Source organism: Macrobrachium rosenbergii, chromosome 14 (assembly GCF_040412425.1).
Source record: "Macrobrachium rosenbergii isolate ZJJX-2024 chromosome 14, ASM4041242v1, whole genome shotgun sequence".
NCBI lineage: Eukaryota > Metazoa > Arthropoda > Malacostraca > Decapoda > Palaemonidae > Macrobrachium > Macrobrachium rosenbergii.
Window position 1 is genome coordinate 90,932 of NC_089754.1, and position 20,290 is coordinate 111,221.

Here is a 20,290-nt window from a genome sequence, read left to right on the forward strand (position 1 = left end):
CTTATTACCTGTTTTTACTAGGTACATATTATAGGCATTAAGTAAGCATATATCAAGGAGGTGAAAGAAGAGTTTGATGTACCACTTTACGCTTTTCCTCACAGTCTGACCAATACCAATTTGCATATCACTCTTGTCCACCATTCTCATGTTGATGTTGTAATCGGGTACTGCTGCAGGTTTGAGTTTAGCCTCATTAGTAACATTATCTTTTTGCCACTGTCAACCATTTCGTTTGAATTAATCGTTTTTTTTATTATCACATCTTTTTTATCGTGACATTAATCATTCGACACAAAACTTTGCTGTTCACCTTTTGCAGTTTTTATTTATTTTGGCATTGAAACGCGATTGATCTCATGCCGCAACTTCCGGTGCCATTTTCTTTAAGGTTTTTGCACAGTGCCGGGCTCGTATACCAGTTGTCAGTAAATGTATGTCCTTGATTCAAGTAATCAGACATCATTGTTTTAACAAAGCCATCGGAAACACCAAGGGTACGGTCAAATTGAATATCAGTTCCCTTACCAGTATAAACAATGAGCCCAAAATGTACCCTGTTTCACAACAACAAATAATAAACAATTTGATCCCGAAGCGATGTCTCTTCGTTCTGATATATTGTTTGAAACGCAAACGGCCCTTGTACAGAAGTAAAGATTCATCAATAACCAAGTTTCTAAATGGCTTGAAAAATAGCTTGAACTTTCTTGTCAAATCACTTAGAATAGGTCGCATCAAGGAAAGCTTATCTTCTTTGTCTCGAGAGTCGTTGTTAGCAAAATGAAGAGTTCGGAGCAGCAACAGATACCGATCACGTGACACGGCCTTGCCAAAAATTTCAGTGCGTAGTAAAGGATCGGTGCTCCAGTATTCGTTGATGTCACCTTTGTAAGAATGCGGCATGAGTAAAGATAAAGCAAAAAAGGTGTATAACTCACTCACAAATGTATCTCTCCACTTTTTTCTTATCGATGTTTGGCCCAGTGCAACATCCCTCATCTTTTGTGAATGGTATCGGTTTGTTTCTTCACTTATCATTTCCATTAACGGAGCATCAAAAAATGCTTTAAAATAGTCCATTACTGGACTGTCATCCAATAGAGGGCATTCGGGCTGAATTCCTGAAGAACTGGATTCGAAATGAAAAATATGAGGGTGGTAATCGTCACTACTAACCCACTGCCAGTTCACTTCATTTTCGACGTACGACTGGTTATCTCCGTCAAATATCACAGCTTCTTCAGGCACCGACTCATTTCGATTAGTGTTATCTATGCCACCATCATTATTATCATCATCATTATCGTCTCCATGATCACTATCGCATAATTCATTTTCATGTGCACTGCCCTCTTCCAGATCGTCTTCAAATAAAGGACCACTTGGTTTGTCATCATATTCATCTAAGAGTTCGTGAATGAGATCTCGGCCGTCCTCTACAGATGGGTAAGAATCTAGCGGGAAACAACGCAGATCTCTCGCACGGCTGCCTTCCATGATTGGGAACAGTCAAATGAGTAATCCCGTGACCCAGTTCCGTTTGTTGCCTTCTTAGTACTGTTCTGACCTACATTGTCTTAGACATGCATGTTATATACACACACACACACATTCACACACACACACACACATATATATATATATATATATATATATATATATATATATATATATATATATATATATATATATATATATATATATATATATATATATATATATATATTTATTTCATATATTCAATTCATAACTGCCATACTATAAGATGTGATGAAAGAGAGATAGCTGCAAGATGGTACTAGGTCAATGCGATCAGTCGCAAAATCGTTGCATTCAGCAAATAGTTTGGTTACTTCAGCTGTTTTGCTTGATGAACACACAATATTGGCTCTGATTTGTGAGGCAGACGACCAAGCTGGTATGCGAGTACATAAGTTCGTGCGTTAGAAAATATAGATTTTGTGTCTAATTCTGCCCAAAAATAAGTCTGATCGTTCATTAGCGAAGCTAGAGCGAGATCGTCAAGACGTAGCTTTGAGTGTTCCAATCTCTTAGAACTGGCAGAATAAGGTAAAGTTCAGACTCTTCTTTTTTCTATGTGAAATGTGAACTTGTGAATTTTACCATGATTTCAAGACACTTATGAACTTGTGTGGAAAGTTGAACATAACCATTCATGCCACTTTAATATTCTATTTTATTGTGTATTGCATAACCATTATTAATCATGCATTTTAGACTTTCGTTATTATGTTTTACACTTGTATATTTTTGGGAGATTACTATTGTGCTTAATTCTTTCAACAGATGTCAGTGGTGACATTGTGGTGATATCTGTGGAATTGGTGTGGTTATAGAGAGGACAATGCAAACCTTTGCAATGTCGGTGGTTGACTTAAGACTAGACGTTTGATGTCTAAGATGGAGTATGTGAGAGTTTTGAGTTTAAAGGCTTAGCCATAATAAGACTTTTAGTCAGAGTTAGATTATTTTGACTTGATAACTCATTTATTATGCATTTTAATCTTTTCTTTGTTCATTCATTACTGGCTGGGTTGGTTTGAATAATAAATCTATTTTTGTAGGAAAGATTGCATTTCCTTTGGATATCCATTTCTTTTTTGAGGATGTTTGAGAGAGAGAGAGAGAATGCGTGGGGCGAATGCTGAATACGAGAGAGAGAGAGAGAGAGAGAGAGAGAGAGAGAGAGAGAGAGAGAGAGAGAGAGAGAGAGAGAGAGAGAGAGAGAGAGAGGAGGTCTGTGAGCTGAGTGTCAGGGAGTGAGTGAGAGGGGGAAATAGTTGCGAGATATCACGTCTCTGATGATTAACTGCAACGCCCGTTACGTAACATTTCTTCACGAAATGCAGAGTCTGTTAGGAGGGGTATAACAGATTAATTTGGTGGCAGCAGTGTTGGTTTTAATTTGGTGGCAGCGGTAGTCGTTACACTTTAATTTGGTGGCAGCGGTTAAAACGTTTAATTGATAACAGCGATGTTTGAGGTTAAGATAGCGAAAGAGGGATAGGAATTAGAAATAGGCTAATTGATAACATTATGCCTCAAGCACTGGCTGGCTGCAAAGCTTAGCTGAATGATCAGTGTTGAGATTCTGAAAAATTTATGCGGGAGAACTATATTCTGAGAATTAGAATTATGCTTAATACAGTGATTTTTCTTTTTTCGAGTATTCGGGAGTGGGGAATTGTGAAAATAGATCTGGGTGATATGTAGAGTAAATTGCAGTTAAGAAAACACCCAAATAAGTGTGAATAGTGGCGATTGTGAGTTAATTAAGAGTATGGTGACTTTACAAAATCACCTTCTATCTCTTCCATCTTTTTGTTTTGCTTCGAGCTAGCAGCTTCCCATTCTCGCACAGAGTTCCGTTTTCTGTTTAGAAGTCACGAGTGATAAGGCAAGTCTTCCGTTTTCTGTTCTTTTTTATTAGGAGTGTTCTCTTTGCCTCTTTTTTTTTTCTTTTCATGTTATTACGCTCAGGGCGTGTTATCATTCACAAAATGCCGGACTCAGACGCAAGTACGTCACAATCAATTGTGTGTCATAGACTGATGAACTTCAATGCAGGCATTACAAATTTTAAAGGGTTAGTTGACGGGAAGTCGACTCAGAATGTTGAGACATTCATTGAATCAGTAGAAAATTATCTGAATTCTAAGAAAATTACAAATGGCGCTGAAGCTTTAACAGAAGCGAAAGCTTTTCTAGACTTAGACAAAGGGGACATTGGAGAATGAGCACGCAGTTTCGGGTTCAGAAAGTGTAAAACTTGGAAAGAACTTCAGGAATTTTTACGTGCATCGTATGGCGGGGTCGACCGCGAATGCGTTGTTCGGAATTTACGAGCGCTTATCAGAACTAGGAAAGGTAATGATTCATTAATCACATACAGTGCTCGTTTATTTGATGCAGTAGGTGAGTTAAAGAAATCTATGAAAAACTCTCCATGGGTAAATGGAAATAATATCTCCTTAGATAATTTTGAAAATTGTTACACTTTGCCTGCCTTTTAACGTCAGTCCCAGATGTAATTTTGATAAAAGATAAAGAATTGATCAGGATACAGATGAATCCTTTTTTGTTTGCACAGATTAATAAAAATCTATCAAAATGTCCGACGCTGGACAGTAGTTTTGTGAAGGGAGGTGCAAAATTTCAGCAACAGTTTCAAAACTACAGAATAATGCAAATTCCTCACATCTAGGAAATGATGCAGGAGCGAAGGCATGTGCGCGGGTGGAATCGAAGAAAACCTCAGAGAGATCAGTAACAACGATTCGTTGTTTTAACTGTGATAAAATAGGACATAGTTAAATCAAATTGCAGAGTGAGATATTGTTCAGCTTGCAAATCTTCAGACCATGGATGGAAATTTTGCCCAGCCACAAAGAATAGAGATTATTCAGGGAAATCACGGGGTGGTTTTACTAGATATGACAGAAGAATTCCTCATGATGCAAATTCTAGGTACACAAATGAACAGCAGAATTTTCACAAGATAAGTTCGAAGACGGACACAGGATAATGAGCAATCAGGTCTTAGACTCACCAGAACCTAGGCCGATTGTACATGGTTTTTCTAATGGCATTGAAATTTCTATCTTCATTGATTCTGGCAGCTCAGTTAACCTAGTAGATGCTGATTTTTTCACTCGAAATTTCCAGAGTGTAAATTAGTTCCTACTAATGAGACAGTGTGTGATGTACAAGCGAGAAAATGGAATATTTTAGGTTCGTCATCTTCTTACGCTTTGTATCGGTGAAAAGACAATAGTAGAACCATTTTTGGTCATAGAAGGATTAGCCTTTTAGGTGAAATGGTTTTGCTAGGACACCCTTCTTGTATGCGACATAACATCAACATTCTTACTGGAATTCAGGGGATTACAATAGGTGAGCCAGGTTGTTTTGTTCCATATATACAAACATGGAAAAAAGTTGTTAGAAACCTAAGACGCAGACTGCGACATGTGTATCACATTCATTAGAGAATGAAGATATTCCGCAAAAGTCTTTCAAAGGATTTTTGTTAGAAGATATTGAATTGCACCAGCGAGTTCCTACATTGATTAAAGTGTCGGTGAAAGAGAAAAAATTTTCCTTCTCAAGTATGCGTTGTTGAGGGAACCGAGAAATTCAAAGACGTTGTAAGTACGGTGTCAGTAAATGAAGTTTCAGTCGCAGGCGTAACTTCAGTAGAATTAGTTAGCTATCAAGACTCAGAAAAATATCACTACTTATGTAATTGATTTTGAAGAGTTTAATGAAGAACATAAGATTAGTGAGTTTTTGTGGAGACGGCAATATGTTTCCTAACGAGGAGCTACAATTCAGAAGTCAAGTTCTTCATGAACATTTGGCTAAAGCTGATTATTCCTGAGTATTTCAGATAAAGTAGAGAAAGTGTTGAAAGAATATTTAGATATTATTGCTTTGAAGGGAGATAAATTAGGGTTACAGATGTTTTAGAACATTCAATCCGCCTAGAGAAAGGTACAAATCCCATATATATTCCAGCATATCGAATTCCTTTTAAGATCAGAGAAGAAGTAGAAAAAGAGGTTCAGAAGTGGGAGTCGGAAGGTATTATTAGGCCGAGTTCCAATTCACCTTTTAATTTTCCTTTACTTATTTAGTCCCAAAGAAAGATGGTAGCATCAGAGTATGTAGATTTTCGTAAATTGAATGAAAAGACATGCCCAGATAGATATCCTGTAGCTTGTTTGCCTGATTTGTTTGTTGAAATCGGTGGCAAGAATATATATTCATCTATAGATCTTATGCAGGGGTTTTTGCAAGTTCCTCTTAGCGAGAATAGTCGTAAATTTACAGCATTTTCTATACCAAAGGGGCATTACGAGTTTAATAGGATGCCTTTTGGATTACAAGGGTCCCCAATAACATTTACTAGACTGGTTAACACAGTACTTCACGGTTTATTAGGAAAGTCGGTATTTGTGTACATGGATGACATTCTCATATGCACAGATACAATTGAAGAACATCTAAAGGTGTTAAAAGAAGTCCTCAAACGATTACAGTTCGCTGGATTAAAGGTCAAATTGGCTAAATGTGAGTTTCTGAAGAAAAAATTGTCTATCTTAGGTCATGTTATCTCTAAAGAAGGAGTCAGAGTGAATGATGACAAAGTCAAGGCTATTGTGAGTTTTCCAGTTCCCAAAACCAGGAAACAGATTCGTTCATTCCTAGGTATGTCGGGTTTCTTTCGCCGTTTTGTGCGGAATTTTTCTACAATAGCGTCTCCATTGACAGATCTATTAGCAGAAGACGTTAAATTTGTTTGGGGTGACAGTCAGCAATTAGCTTTTGAGAAGCTTAAGAATGCTTTAGTGAACCCACCTGTTTTGAAGTTTCCAGATTATAGTCAACCGTTCACCTTGGTGACTGACGCGAGTCAGGAAGGTATAGGTGCGTGTTTGATGCAGAAATTTTAAGGAAAATTACACCCAATTGCTTTTTATGGCAGAAAGTTCAAAACGCATGGTAGTAACAAAAGGCTGATGTCAGTTGTGGACAAGGAGGCTTTTGCAGTCGTCTCTAGCCTTGTTCATTTCAAGATGTTGTTGTTGGGAAATAAAGTTGAGATTTTTACAGATCATCAACCGTTGCTAGAGCTTTTTAATAAGCCAAATTTGAGAGATTTTGATGCAAGCCTCAAATACATTGAAGGTAAGCATAATGTGGTTGCAGATGCTTTGAGCAGATATTTTCCAGTTGAGGATGAGGGAGTACATACCGAATCCTGTGTTTAACACGAGAGTAAACATTTGGTGTCTCATGTCTCGGATACTAGTAGTTCTGAGATATCTCATGTAGGAGACAAACACGTTCCTATAGTGCATACTTCGGAGAGAAATTTTTAGTGAGTCGGCAGTCTCGGAAGAGATTGTTATTCGTGATGTAGAGGGAAACGTTGTGTTTATATTACTGGTGAAAATGTCACTTGGGACATACCCTTGCTCGAAGAAAAGCAAGATGAAGATAAATTACTATCAGATGCTAAGGCATTTCTCAGAGGAGTTTCACCGAAGAAAGGGTATAAGTTGCCTTTTTCTGGACTAGAATTGGAGAATAATTTATTAGTTAGGAAGGTTAAGTATAACTTGCGAAGTAGTCTAAGCATGGGTGAAATTACACAAATCATCGTGCCAGAGAGTCTAGTACCACAAGTTCTAGATATTGTACATTGTAAATTTGGTTCTCCTCATTTAGGTGTTGACAAGACGTATGAAAACGTTAGGTCAAAGTTCTTTTGGAAAAATATGTTTTCCGCAGTAGAGGCCTTTGTGAAGAATTGCTCTATTTTCAATGAGAATAAGCCAGCGACGACGGTGTCGTGTCGTTTGGGTTCATATCCCATACCAAATACGCCGTTTCAGAGAGTGCATATGGATATTCTGGGTAACTTCTCAGAATCCGCTTATGGGTATAGACATTTATTAGTAGTTGTTGACGAGTTAACTCGTTTTGTTCAGATTTTCCCACTGAAAATCAAGTCAGCTGAGGAAGTAGCTATAGCATTCTTTAAGGGGATAATTTGTAGATATGGTGTTCCTGAATGTCTGCTCACAGACAATGGTAGGGAATTTATTAATAAAACTTTAGAGGGCCTTGCTAATTTACTGGGAATAAAGAAAGTATTTATAATCCCGTATAGACCAGAAGCGAACGTGTTATGTGAGAGGGCGAATCGGAAAATAATCGAACCTTTACGCATGACAGTGGGTGGTTCCGATACACATTGGGACAGATCTTTGGATGAAGTGCGATATAGTATCAACACTATGGCGAATGACACAATTAAGATATCTCCAGCAGAAGCTTTGTATGGGTACAAGTTGAAAGGACCTTTTGTTTGGTTACCAGAGCAAGTTAAGGGCGATGTTACAGTTACTTCGTTGATAAATACAGCGAGAGAAAGATTTGCGCGTATCAGTAAAGAACTTGAACTTAGTTCGCGCGCAATGGTAGAGAAGAGTAACGCTAAATCGCAGGGAGTAGCTATTTCCATGGGTGATAGAGTGTTTGTTAAAGTGAATGTTCGGAATGATCCGAATTATAAATTAAGTCCAAAGTTCCATGGACCTTTTGAGATTGTAGAGATCAGTGTGAGCTGAGTGTCAGGGAGTGAGTGAGAGGGGGAAATAGTTGCGAGATATCACATCTCTTTGATTAACTTTTTTACGTTACATAACATTTCTTCAAGATGCTGAGTCTGTTAAAGGGTATAACACACACACACACACACACACATATTTATATATATATATATATATATATATATATATATATATATATATTATTATTTGTTTTATTTATATATATATATATATATATATATATATATATATATATATATATATATATATATATATATATATATATATATATATATATATATATATATATATATATATAATAAAGTGAATAATGATGTTAACATGCATACAATAGACATGTCTAAGATAATCAATTTTTTTCCACTCAGCTTCCAATTCATAGTGTTATGTTGCTATAATCACACATACGCACGCACGCACACACACACATATATTTATATATTTATATATATAAGCGTTTTTTTTCTCTCCGTTCTGTTATACTTTGTTCAAATCTTGAAATAAAGAAAGAAGGTTTTTTATTTTTCCTTTATTTTATTTTGCAAAAGCTTTTATATGCATATTTATTATATATATATATATATTGTTATATATATATTTATATATATATATATATATATATATATATATATATATATATATATTTATATATATATATATATATATTTATTTCAGGAAGATTTCATTAAGATTTAGTTGAAGGAAAGCTTTTATGAGCCCTGAACCCTCTTCATTTCAGGATCTGATCACAGTAACAGAAAGGAGAAAAATAACAGTTTATATTGAATATATATATATATATATATATATATATATATATATATATATATATATATATATATATATATATATATATATATATATATATATATTTATGTATATGTGTGTGTGTGTGTGTGTGTGTGTGTATGTGTGTTTTTTAGCAATATAGCACTATCAATTGACACATTGAGCAGGCTTTTATTTTTCAAGCAGACATATAGCAGGAATAAGCAAAACCTAGTTATTCATTATTCATTAGAATAATCTTTATTCTAACATTTATAAAAAGACTGCTTTTGTTTCGTTCGTCTGTTCGTCCAAGTTAAGTTTTGGCGAATTGTTGTATGTTGTGGCAAGTCTAGATCTAAGCTGCTGTTTTATGCTGGAGTAGAAAGGAAGTCTTGGCCCAAAAATATATATATGATAATAATAATAGTGCAGACAATGAGACGCGTTCACACAGAACTCCAGGGTTGACTTCAGTATCTAGAAACGGTGGAAGATGAAACTCTCAGACACAGACACATCGAGCCTATGTGATTTTGAACATAATTCCATGTTAATCTAGAGAATAGTCCGGAGGAATTTCAGTTTTCTTCCCTAGTGAAAATCAGTGCGGAAGTTTTCATGAGAAAGCGAGAAAGCGGCGTTTACTTTTCTCCCTAAAGCTTTTACTTGAATTTTATCTCGCCAGCGCGACATAACGTGTGTGCGTGTGTTTGTCTTACAGACGGACATAAGACGGACATAGAGCGAATAAGAGATTGAGAGAATCCCTACATACAGGCAGGACTTCACTTATTGAAGTACATATTGCCCGAATAAGAAGACGCAGTTCTAACAATATTCACAATAACTTTGAAGCATGACTAAAAATTATATGAGTCAGTATAATCATCAAACAATTCATAATTCCTAACCTGCGTCAAAGGAATTATTTTTGTCTTCATTTTCCATGTACTGGGAACTACAAATAAAAAAAAACTTTGCTTACAGCTTGATTTCCGTGTTACTAAGGCAACCGAGCGTTATCATCGCCTCATACTCTTCTGAGTAGCGTGGATTTAAAAGAAATGGATCATTTTTATGAGACTCTGACTTCGAAAAAAGAAATTGTTATGTCTCTAGATTTAACCTGTTTGTATACTAATCTACTGAAGAAGTTGCACTGGAAACAAAAAATAAGGATCGAAGAGCTGGCCACAGAAGCAGTAAGGGAATAAGTTTTCAATTTCATTATTACTAACAATGGATGGACAATATTTTCAGTGCTAATTTTTGAAATGTGTTTAGCCTCACACTTAAAATCGTTAATTATTCTTCTTCATTTTTCACAATTGGACATCTTATTAGGTGATTGTCTCTATTAAATATAGCAAAGTTACATATTATATTAATAATTATAACTGTAATAATGTTTAAACACTTAATCTAAAAGACATCATTAATTAAAAAACCTAAATTACTATTCTCCAGATTTTCCATAACTCTCCCCCACTCTCCCATCTCCCTTGAACCCTCCCCCATCCCTCCCATCCCCAGTTTTAAGCAACTTTCCTCTGTGTTCCCATTATTCAAAGACGTTCTCCTTCGCCATAATTCCCGCCCAGTTCATGAAATATCCCTCCTCCTTGCTCTTTTTAATGGCTGTTGTGCCTTCTAATCTTGGACATTCATTTTGCTCATCTTTTCTCTTGTATTTTACCTATCCAGCTATTTATGCATACATACATACATACATACATACATACATACATACACATTTTTTCGAGTAAAAGTTTGTCTTCGGATTTCCGTGAGCTTCTGAAGGCTTTTTAATATAGTTAAGAGAGAGAGAGAGAGAGAGAGAGAGAGAGAGAGAGAGAGAGAGAGAGAGAGAGAGAGAGAGAGAGAGAGAGAGAGAGAGCACTCATTAATTGATGCCTTGGCCGGCTTTGATAAAATATTTGAGATTATTTTGTAAAAAAAACATTTTCAATGTACTTCTTTTTTTTAAGCAAAAAACTTCTTTACTCCGTTGTGAACCACGAACTTTTTTCACCTCACCTTTCTGAAGACTTGTTTCTCGTTTCTTTTTCTTTTCACGACTTGAAAACCAAATGTACTTTTTTATTTTCTTATTTTTTCTTATTTTTTACTTTTGGTAGTTTCTCTCTCTCTTGCTCTTCCCTTTGCTACATAAAGAGCTAATAAACACAAATCTCAAGAAATTCTGTGCTTTTAAACCACCAGAATATTGTAATGTGGTTGGAAGGTTTTTCTTTCTCATTCAATGGTCTGGTTTAGGACATTTATTTTTACGCATTAAACATTCCCTCGATGAGAAGGTGAGATTAATGGTTCTTATCTATCTAATGTAATATATAAAGTTCTGATAACTCTGGAAACGAATCCATCTCTTTCCCAGAGCATCTGGTGTCTCTTTGATGCAGTGTTGCCACAGTCTCAGTTGGAATTATCGCACTGGCTCATCAAAATTGTAGATTTTATCGTAATTATTATCTTACAAAATTGTAGATTTTATCGTAATTATTATCTTACACTGTTTCTGATATTTAACACATTTTTTATAATTTGACAAAATAATGAAAATATGTATGATTTCTTTGTAGTCATTAATATCTTGCAATTTACATAATTGAGAAAAAATACAAATAGAGCATTTCTCTCTCTACAAAAACAGAAAAAATGGATTATAAATAATTAGTTAAATGTTATGAACAATTGTTATGAACAAATTATTACTATATTGTATTAACACTGTGGTAAAAAAATTATACAACTTAGAACGTCACTTCTTTCATAATGTAAAACTAACTGATAACGAATTTAACACGAAGATATAGTGAGTTGATAAATTACTCATAAATATCTTTAAACACCCCAAAACATCAATCAAAATATAGCATCTCCTCACTATATGTTATATATTTTAGCATCTCACTCCGACTGCTCTTTGAATTTATGCTATAAAAAATTCCTATATCTTGGCCAGTCCCTATTCTTAGATTAACCATCCTATTCTACCAGCCTCAGTGAAAAATAGCCTCTTCCTATTTCTATCATGTTCAAATTCATGAATGTTTCCGTATATATCTTGTTAAATATATTATGCCTTTGTGGAAAGGCTAAGCTATGGAAATATATATATTGTAATTCTATATTTCCTGTGAAATCCCAGGTTTGATTCTGAAATTATATTTATAGATTTGTGCCCAAACCTGGAAACCCTTGCAAGAGTTGCAAGAGAAACGAGCAGGAAAAATTTACTGCTGATTTATTGGTGACCCAGGCGATTTATATAGCGACAGACTGACGTCAAGCCGCGGAACACAATGAGAACAAGGGTGACCTGAGGTCGATAATAATTAACAATAAATACAGTGAACGAATACACTTTGAATCATACAAATGGACAGAAATGGAGTTGAATACAATCTGATGCCTGCAAAAGAAGAATACATGATATATACAAATTGAGACAGGTAAATAATTAATTCAAATGATTGGATCAGCGTGACCCGTCACACCAGGTGTGACAGGTGAGCAAAGAAAATGGGGCCGTCACCATGAAACTCACTCAGTAGAGACTTTACAAATACTCAGCGTCGCTTCTGCAATCCATGCCAGACAGCTTCGCTGCCAGCAGCATTTGTCCTGCCGGAGGGTGGGACAGCCCGTGGATGTCGTCAAATACCTGGTGGCGGCAGGAAGCGGGCACCAGAGGGCGGGGCTGGCTGGTACTGACGTCGCAGAGGAGATTTGGGCCCCCGGGGGCGAGGGGCACATCCCTCCACTTCAGGGACGTGATGGCGGTGCGGTAGGCTGGGGTCTCTGGGTCGGCGGCCTGCTCCCTGGTGAGGTCCTCGTAGTTGATTCTGAGCTGCACCAGGTTAAGCTCGACTCTGGAGAGGGCGTCTGCCACAGGGTTCTTCCCGCCGGGGAGGTACTTGACGGAGCAGGTGAACTCCACGATGGCTGCAAGGTGTCGCTGCTGCCTGGAAGACAATCGCATTAGCCCTGCCCAGTGGCGTGGACCAGCGGCTGGTGGTCTTATTATGGGTGTGAGCGTGCCCTACAGAGAAGGGACTTGAAGGTGCGGTTGCCGGTATGCAGCGCTGGGGATTCCCTGTCAAAGGTGTTGTAGTGGGCCTGCGGGTTGAACCTCTTGCTGAAGGCGATGGGCTGGGGGGCGCCGTCGATGACCTGCTCAAGAACGGCTCCACAGGCGATGCTGCTAGCGTCCATCATCAGCTGGAGAGGAGTGGTGGGGTCCTGGTGGGCCAAGGCGGTTGCCTCGGCGAGGGCGGCCTTCGTCAGGGAGAAGGCCTGCTGCTGGCTGGGACCCCACACCAAGGATTTTGGTTGGCCTCTCAGGGTTTCTGTCAGGGGGGCCATGGTGTGTGCGATCCCGGGATGAACCTCCTGTAGTAGTTGCCCATCCCGAGGAACTCCTGTGGGCCTGGCGCCCGGCGGTGGGGACAGGGGAAGCCTGGTGATAGCCGTGACTTTGAATGTGAGCGGGCGGACACCATCTGGGGATATCTCGTGGCCCAGGAAGTCAGCTTTCTGGACAACAAAGGTGCACTTGTCGAACCTTACGACGAGGCCATTCTCCTGCAGGCACTGCAGGACTTCCTGGATGTGCCTCTGGTGCTCCTTGTGGGACCTGGAAAATAAGGATATCATCCAAGTAGCAGGCGCCCAGAACTGGAGTCCCCAGGATGCTGTCCATGGTAGCTAGGTAGTTCCTTCCTCCAGGCCGAAGGTAGAGAAGTAAGAGGCAAAGAGCGTAGGACCCGAAAGGTGTGATGATGGCGGTCTTCTGGATCCTCTGTTGAGACTGGTACCTAAATAAGATTTCAAGAGATCCAACCAGAAAATATTTTGGTCCGTGGAAGGGGTGGCCGTGAGATCCTGCATGTTAGGCGGGGTAATGGTCAGGTTCCGTTGCGGTTGGGCGCCTGTAGTCACCGCCAGGGTCTCCAGGAGGCCATCCAGTATCTGCATCATGTGGTGAGGCCCGCAGGCTGGAGGCGCTGCTTGCATATTCCCATCCGTTCATTTAGAAGGCGTTCTTGACCTCTGAAGCAGAAGGCGCCGAAGCCTCGGAACCTTGCGTGTGCAGGGCCCCTTTGTTTCTCATGATGGTAGATGCCATGTTTAGCTGGGGCCCTGGGTACCTGGCCAGACTCGGGCCTGAACATGTCAGGAACTCCTTCAACGGCTTCATAAATACTGGTGAGGCGATGGGTAGGTGGTAAGGCACCTTGGGTCCCGTTGCTAATGGGAGAGGACTGGCAGAGTCGGTGTCGGGCTTCCGACCGACGTCGACTGCCAGCCGTCGAGCAGAAATCCCACGCAGGGCGGGGTCGCTACGATCGCGACAAAGTCCCAGTAATACCTCCGGCCAAGGGTGGAGAACGAGAGGAGCCTGGTGACGTAGGAGAGGATGGGGGACCCGTTGGCAGCCGTCAGGAAGGCAGCTGGGTCCGGTGCACGCTTGCGGTCCTCTTTGGACAGCAGGAAGATTGATCTTACTTGGGCCCCGTGTTGACCAACATCATCCTGACAGAGATGGTGCCGCTGACATAGAAGCCTACTGGCTCTGGCCCCCTGGGTTCTTCTGTTGCCATGGCGGCCTGTCCTGCTGGCCGCCGCCTTCCCCGTTTTTTGGATGGGCGAATGAGCACGGCAGCTGGCAGTACCAGGCGTCCCTGCCGAACCACCTGTGGTAGTGACAAGGGCCGGGGGATTCCACCTGCTGTGGCGTTGGCGCCCTCCTGGTAGTGGCGTTACCTGCTCCTCTGCGCCCCGTCCTCCTGCTGGATGGCACTGGCCCAGAGTCTGGCGGGTACTGGTGCCCGCCGTTTGCCTTCCGCGAGTCTGTTAAGGTGCTGCACCGTGTGGATCAGGACCTCGAGAGGCGTAGTAGGGATCCAGGATTTGAGTCACGGACCTCCGGGAGGAGCAAATGGAGGAAGAGCTCCGCAACGAAGCATTTCCGAGTTGTTTTTCCGGCTACCCGTCGGTGTTGTTGGGGAGGGTGAGAGGTCTGTATCATGCCCATGACTCCATGACACTCTGATCCTGGCGCAGGCTGGCGAGGTCGAGGGGGCAGGCAGCCCGCTCAGCGACCGACAGGGAGCATGTCTCGAGGAGGGACTTTTTCAGGAGGCTGTAGGTGAGGGGGCATGCGGCAGACACCCACGTTTCGAGTTTCCTGTAGATCTCCTCCGGCAGGGCATTGAGTACTGTGTTTGCTTGTAGTACTTCATCGTTGAGTTCCGCCAGCCTGAACTGACTCTCGACCCTGTACAGCCACGCTGATAGGTTCCCTGCGTGAAGAGCGGCAGCTTTATCAGTCTGGGCGGCCTTTGCTTGTCCTGCTGGACAGGGCCTGGGCAGGAAGTGCGGGGGTTGCAGGCAGGAAATTGTGGAGGGGCGCCGAGCCTCAGCACGGCGGCAGGCGTGGGTGATATGGGCGGGAGGTAGACATCCGAATCCACGAGGTTAGCGGTTGATTGAACGAGGGAGGGGATGTCCGTGTCCATGCTCGCTCTTGCCCTCTTAATTGGACTGGAATACTCGCGTCAAAACGCACTTGGAAGCGCACCGTGTGAGTCCGTTAATGACGCTGGTGATTTGCCGACGTGAGTCAGCACACTCGAACGCTGGTTACAGCACCGTAGTGAGACCATTAGGGGCGTGGGTAGTTCCTGGAACCAAGACTGAGTTGCCACGTGTGAGTCCACTAATGGCTCAGAACCCTCCGAGTCACCACTATAGAGGTGCAAAAGAAATGAGAGGAAAAAATTTACTGTTGATTTATTGGTGACCCAGGCGGTTTATATAGCAGAACACAATGAGAACAACAGTGACCTGAGGTCGATAATAATTAACAATAAATACAGTGAACGAATACACTCTGAATCATATAAATGGACAGAAACGGGTTGAATGCAAATCTGATCCCTGCGAAAGAAGAATACATGGAGACAGGTAAATAATTGTATACATAATTCAAATGATTGGATCGGCGTGACCCGTCACGCCAGGTGTGATGAATTGTAGAGGCAAAGAAAATGGGATGTCACCATAGAAAACTCACTCAGCAGAGACTTTACACCCTAACTATTAAGCCTATAACTTGCACCAGTAAAATTACCTTTCTTTCTTGTGGGGTAACTGGGGTTTCTATTTAATTCTTCATTATCATCACTGTTCGCCTCAGCCATAGTAGACAACAAAAACAACAACACACAGTGACAGAGGGAGGGTGGTTCAGTACGCTAGGCCCGGGGTCCAGAGCTCCGGACTCCGTGGAGAGTGGGGAAAGCTTACGTTGCAATTGGAGACAAGTGGTGGGAAGCCATGTACGGACTCTGAAGTAATTCTTTTTTTTTTTTTTAGAAATCAGCCTGTTTCATGCGGAGGAGTTCACCGACCACTTATATTTGCAATTATATGTTTATCAACACCTTAGAATTATCGTATAAACCGTACGATAATGGAAAATGCTATCGTACATCGTACCAAGGCCGTTTTTATCATACTTGTACGATAATTATCGTACATGTGGCAACACTGCTTAGATGTCCTTGTTCATGTCTCATCGATACCGGCGTAAAGCGCTTTGCCGTTTAATTGTAATCCTTTGAACTTAAAAATCTGATCAAATGTAAATTTGATTCAGTACTGAAGTTATGCATTTTTCAATAATAAATCAGTAAATGTTCCTTCAATTGCTGCCACTTTTATCCTTTAAACTGCTTTATCAAGGATGAGCCCCTTGCACAAAAATTCCGCATAAGCCGTTTCATACGGATGCACAGATTATGTTATGTATGTACGTATGAATGAATGCATGTATGTATGATTCGTTAACCGCAAATCCGTTAATCACAGTGAAGCATCATAATGGTGGATCCATGGGAGTCATCTGCCAGCAATCTATAATCGTAACTAGCCATCAGTCACAACGAGACAGTTCCTGTTTCCATAATCGGTGCGAATGTTGTCTGATGTATTTCGCAATTTCAAAATATGATGTTTTTCAAGAGAAGTTTCCCTTATTTATTTTCCATTAATATTCGCCAAATTAGTCACTCGTGACAGAATTTGTTTTGTGGCTGATTTGCTTTCCTTCAGTCTTTTAGTTTCGTGATGTTCATTTGTCCTTGCTTAAACATGCCCACATACTTTGTGCATTAGATTTTTGTGGATAAAATTTCTAAACTAGATTTCCCTTCGGCAGTTGTAATATTCAAGTCTCATGAGGAGATTTGTGCACGATAAGGTATTATCCATACGACGATGATATTTCAAGCAAGAAGTGTTATGGCGTCGATGCCTGAAGCAAATCTCCTCAGAGGGCAAAACAAAATACAATATTTGTCGCTATCAGGGCCTTTCTACCTTCTGACATATTCTTTATTATTAGCTGTGTTCTCAAATGTATATCTACAGCGACAAAAAAAGAAAGTTGAAGCTAGATTTGTCATAATTAAAAGTAAAATCAGTCATTAAAGTAGTAAAATAACAAAGTTAGAAGTAAATGGAAGATTTGATCAGTGAAAATAACTCCACAATTCATATGCAATTACGATTACTTTTCATTATCCCTTTAAAAAAATTGCAGCCAATTTCCAAATAATGTTTCTTCATCACCTTCGTTATTCTTTCCTCATCTATTAATATACTGCTAGAATGTAGCATTTTAAAGAAAGCCCATACATAAAGAATTAACTGGCTTGTATTAACCTGGTGTTATGACAACAAAATTAATCCACGCCGTCACTCTGTAACTGGGTAAACCCTAAGCACAAAAGCATCGCAACAACTTGTCTTTTTCTCTCACAAAGCAAGTGATTTCCAGATTTGACCATTTTTGCAGATGGTATGAGCATAAGCAGGTATGCATACATTACCTTTCGTTAAAAGATTTCTTACATATCGGCAACGATATCTTGCTTTGGGTAAATAGGATATATTTCATTCACAATATTTTGCCTGGTAGCTTATCTTTCAAGATATTGTCACCTTAAACGGCGAAGCATATTTTCCTGTACTGATAAACAGATGGTCATACCTACGTCACGACTCATGTGCACTTACTCTGGCCTGGGAATGTTTGCTGCATAAATTATTTTCGCTTTCGACTCTCCGTTAAAAATGTGCGATTTCGTGCTCCCTGGAGGAACTGCTGAATCTCACTGCCTCTTCTACCTCTTGCACCATAGCCCTAAGGTATGATGCAAGTTTTAGTGAAGACTAATGTTTTCACAATGCAGGGGCGCCTAAACTAAATTTAGCCTTTTTAAAACCTTTATAACCATCAGACATTTAATCGCTGTAAATAATTCCATCAATACATAAGGAAAGCATGAGTAGCGGAGCTTAATCATGACTAGATTGGGTATTTCAGTGCAACTGCCGACCATTCCCTAACATCCAGAATGGCTCTGTTAACCCGAGCAGTGATTTGTGCACCTCGTTATTAGGCGACCCGTGTGAGAATCAACTGGGGCAATCCTCATCTGACAGGGCGATCCATTCTCTTTCTTTTTTGTCTGTACAAAAACAAACTAAAATACTCTCTCTCTCTCTCTCTCTCTCTCTCTCTCTCTCTCTCTCTCTCTCTCTCTCTCTCTCTCTGTGGTTGTTTGTGTAAAATAAAAACGTAATCTGGGAAGCCGTACTATGTGAGCCTCTGCAGGTGCCTGAAATTCTTTCTACTTCATGGAAATCATTTTTGGGTGAATTTTGAAGGACAATAAAAGCAAATGCATTCAGTCATCATTGCAAAACGCAGCATTAATTTGGACCTCCTCTGGAAAAACTTACGGGAATGCACAACTAGGCACTGAAAGATGTCAATATGAAATTAAAGCAGGATTCGGGTTTGTAAAGTGTGAACGTTTTCGTTTGCATTATTTATTACGTACTTTCCTTAGGAGCTTTGCATATTCAGTGGAAAATGAATATTGCTTTCTTTTAGAATCTGAAGAAGTAACCCTGAGCGTGGTTAAGATCTGTGATTATTACATATGATTATTTCTACCATTATAAACTTTACTTAAAACGATCAGCAAAGCCTATGTGAAATTATTCATTCCACATCGACCAAATGTCTTTCTAGAAATTCACTACTCAGATGCTGAATCAAGTGAGACTTCAAAGCTAACGGTCTGTAATACTCAAGGCAAAACAACGGAGAAGGAAAGATATAACAAAAAATATATTTTTTATCATTATTGATAATGGTTTAGTTACGTTTTAATATTTGGGATTTAGACAATATATTTTTCTAACATTTATTTAGACGTTATTCATAAACCTTTATTTACAGGGCCAATATTTTCCACCTCATCCTCTCAAAGCTCGAAAACGATTCCAAATAGAATCGAACAGTGGCAGTAAACATGCTGGGTATCGCGTTTGTGTTGACTTGCAACGCCTTGTGAGATATCCTCTGGGGAACTCTGTATTTACTATCACGGGTTTATTTGTTTTCATTGATATTGTTATTCAAAAAGTTTAGGCATTAAAAATAATAAATAAATGAAGGCATAAATGTGAGGTTTACAAAAAATAAATGAAAATAAACTTCATTAATAAACAAATGTCTCCCATTCAACAAAAGTAAACGAGTAAATATAAGAAAATAATAAAATATATAAAGAAAAGGATTAATATCTAGAAACTTGAGGTTTTAAGCAGTGTTTATTGTTCTCCAACAGGAAACTGGCTTGGGAGGTGAGAGAATAAGATCACGTCTCATCTATGAGCAAGAACAATGGATTGCCATTGCTGAAAGCTCGAACGGTTTTCCCAGAGAATTCAATCCATAATCGCTTTGACTTCAGAAAACCTAGGGACATTCTCGGTTTTGTTCTTTCACCAGAACCAAGAGCAGCGAGATTTATGATTCGATTTTTATCCATTTACCTTTTCATATTCTTCCACATCTATCTGATATACATACACACACACACACACACACACACACACACACACACACACACATATATATATATATATATATATATATATATATATATATATATATATATATATATATATATACATATACATATATATATATATATATATATATATATATACATTATATATATATATAAATTTCTGCACGTATCTGGGAATCGAATCCGGTCTCTTAAATGAAAGGTCAGGGCGCTACCAATTGACCCACACAGATCACAAAAGAGGTTGGAACCAAAGTACTTCTGTGCCTGAGTTTTTTTCCTGCGTAAATGGCTGGTGTCTAATATACCAACAAATTTTACGCAACTTCCCAACCCCCAGTGAGTCAGTGGGTAGAATTTCATTCATATTGTCAT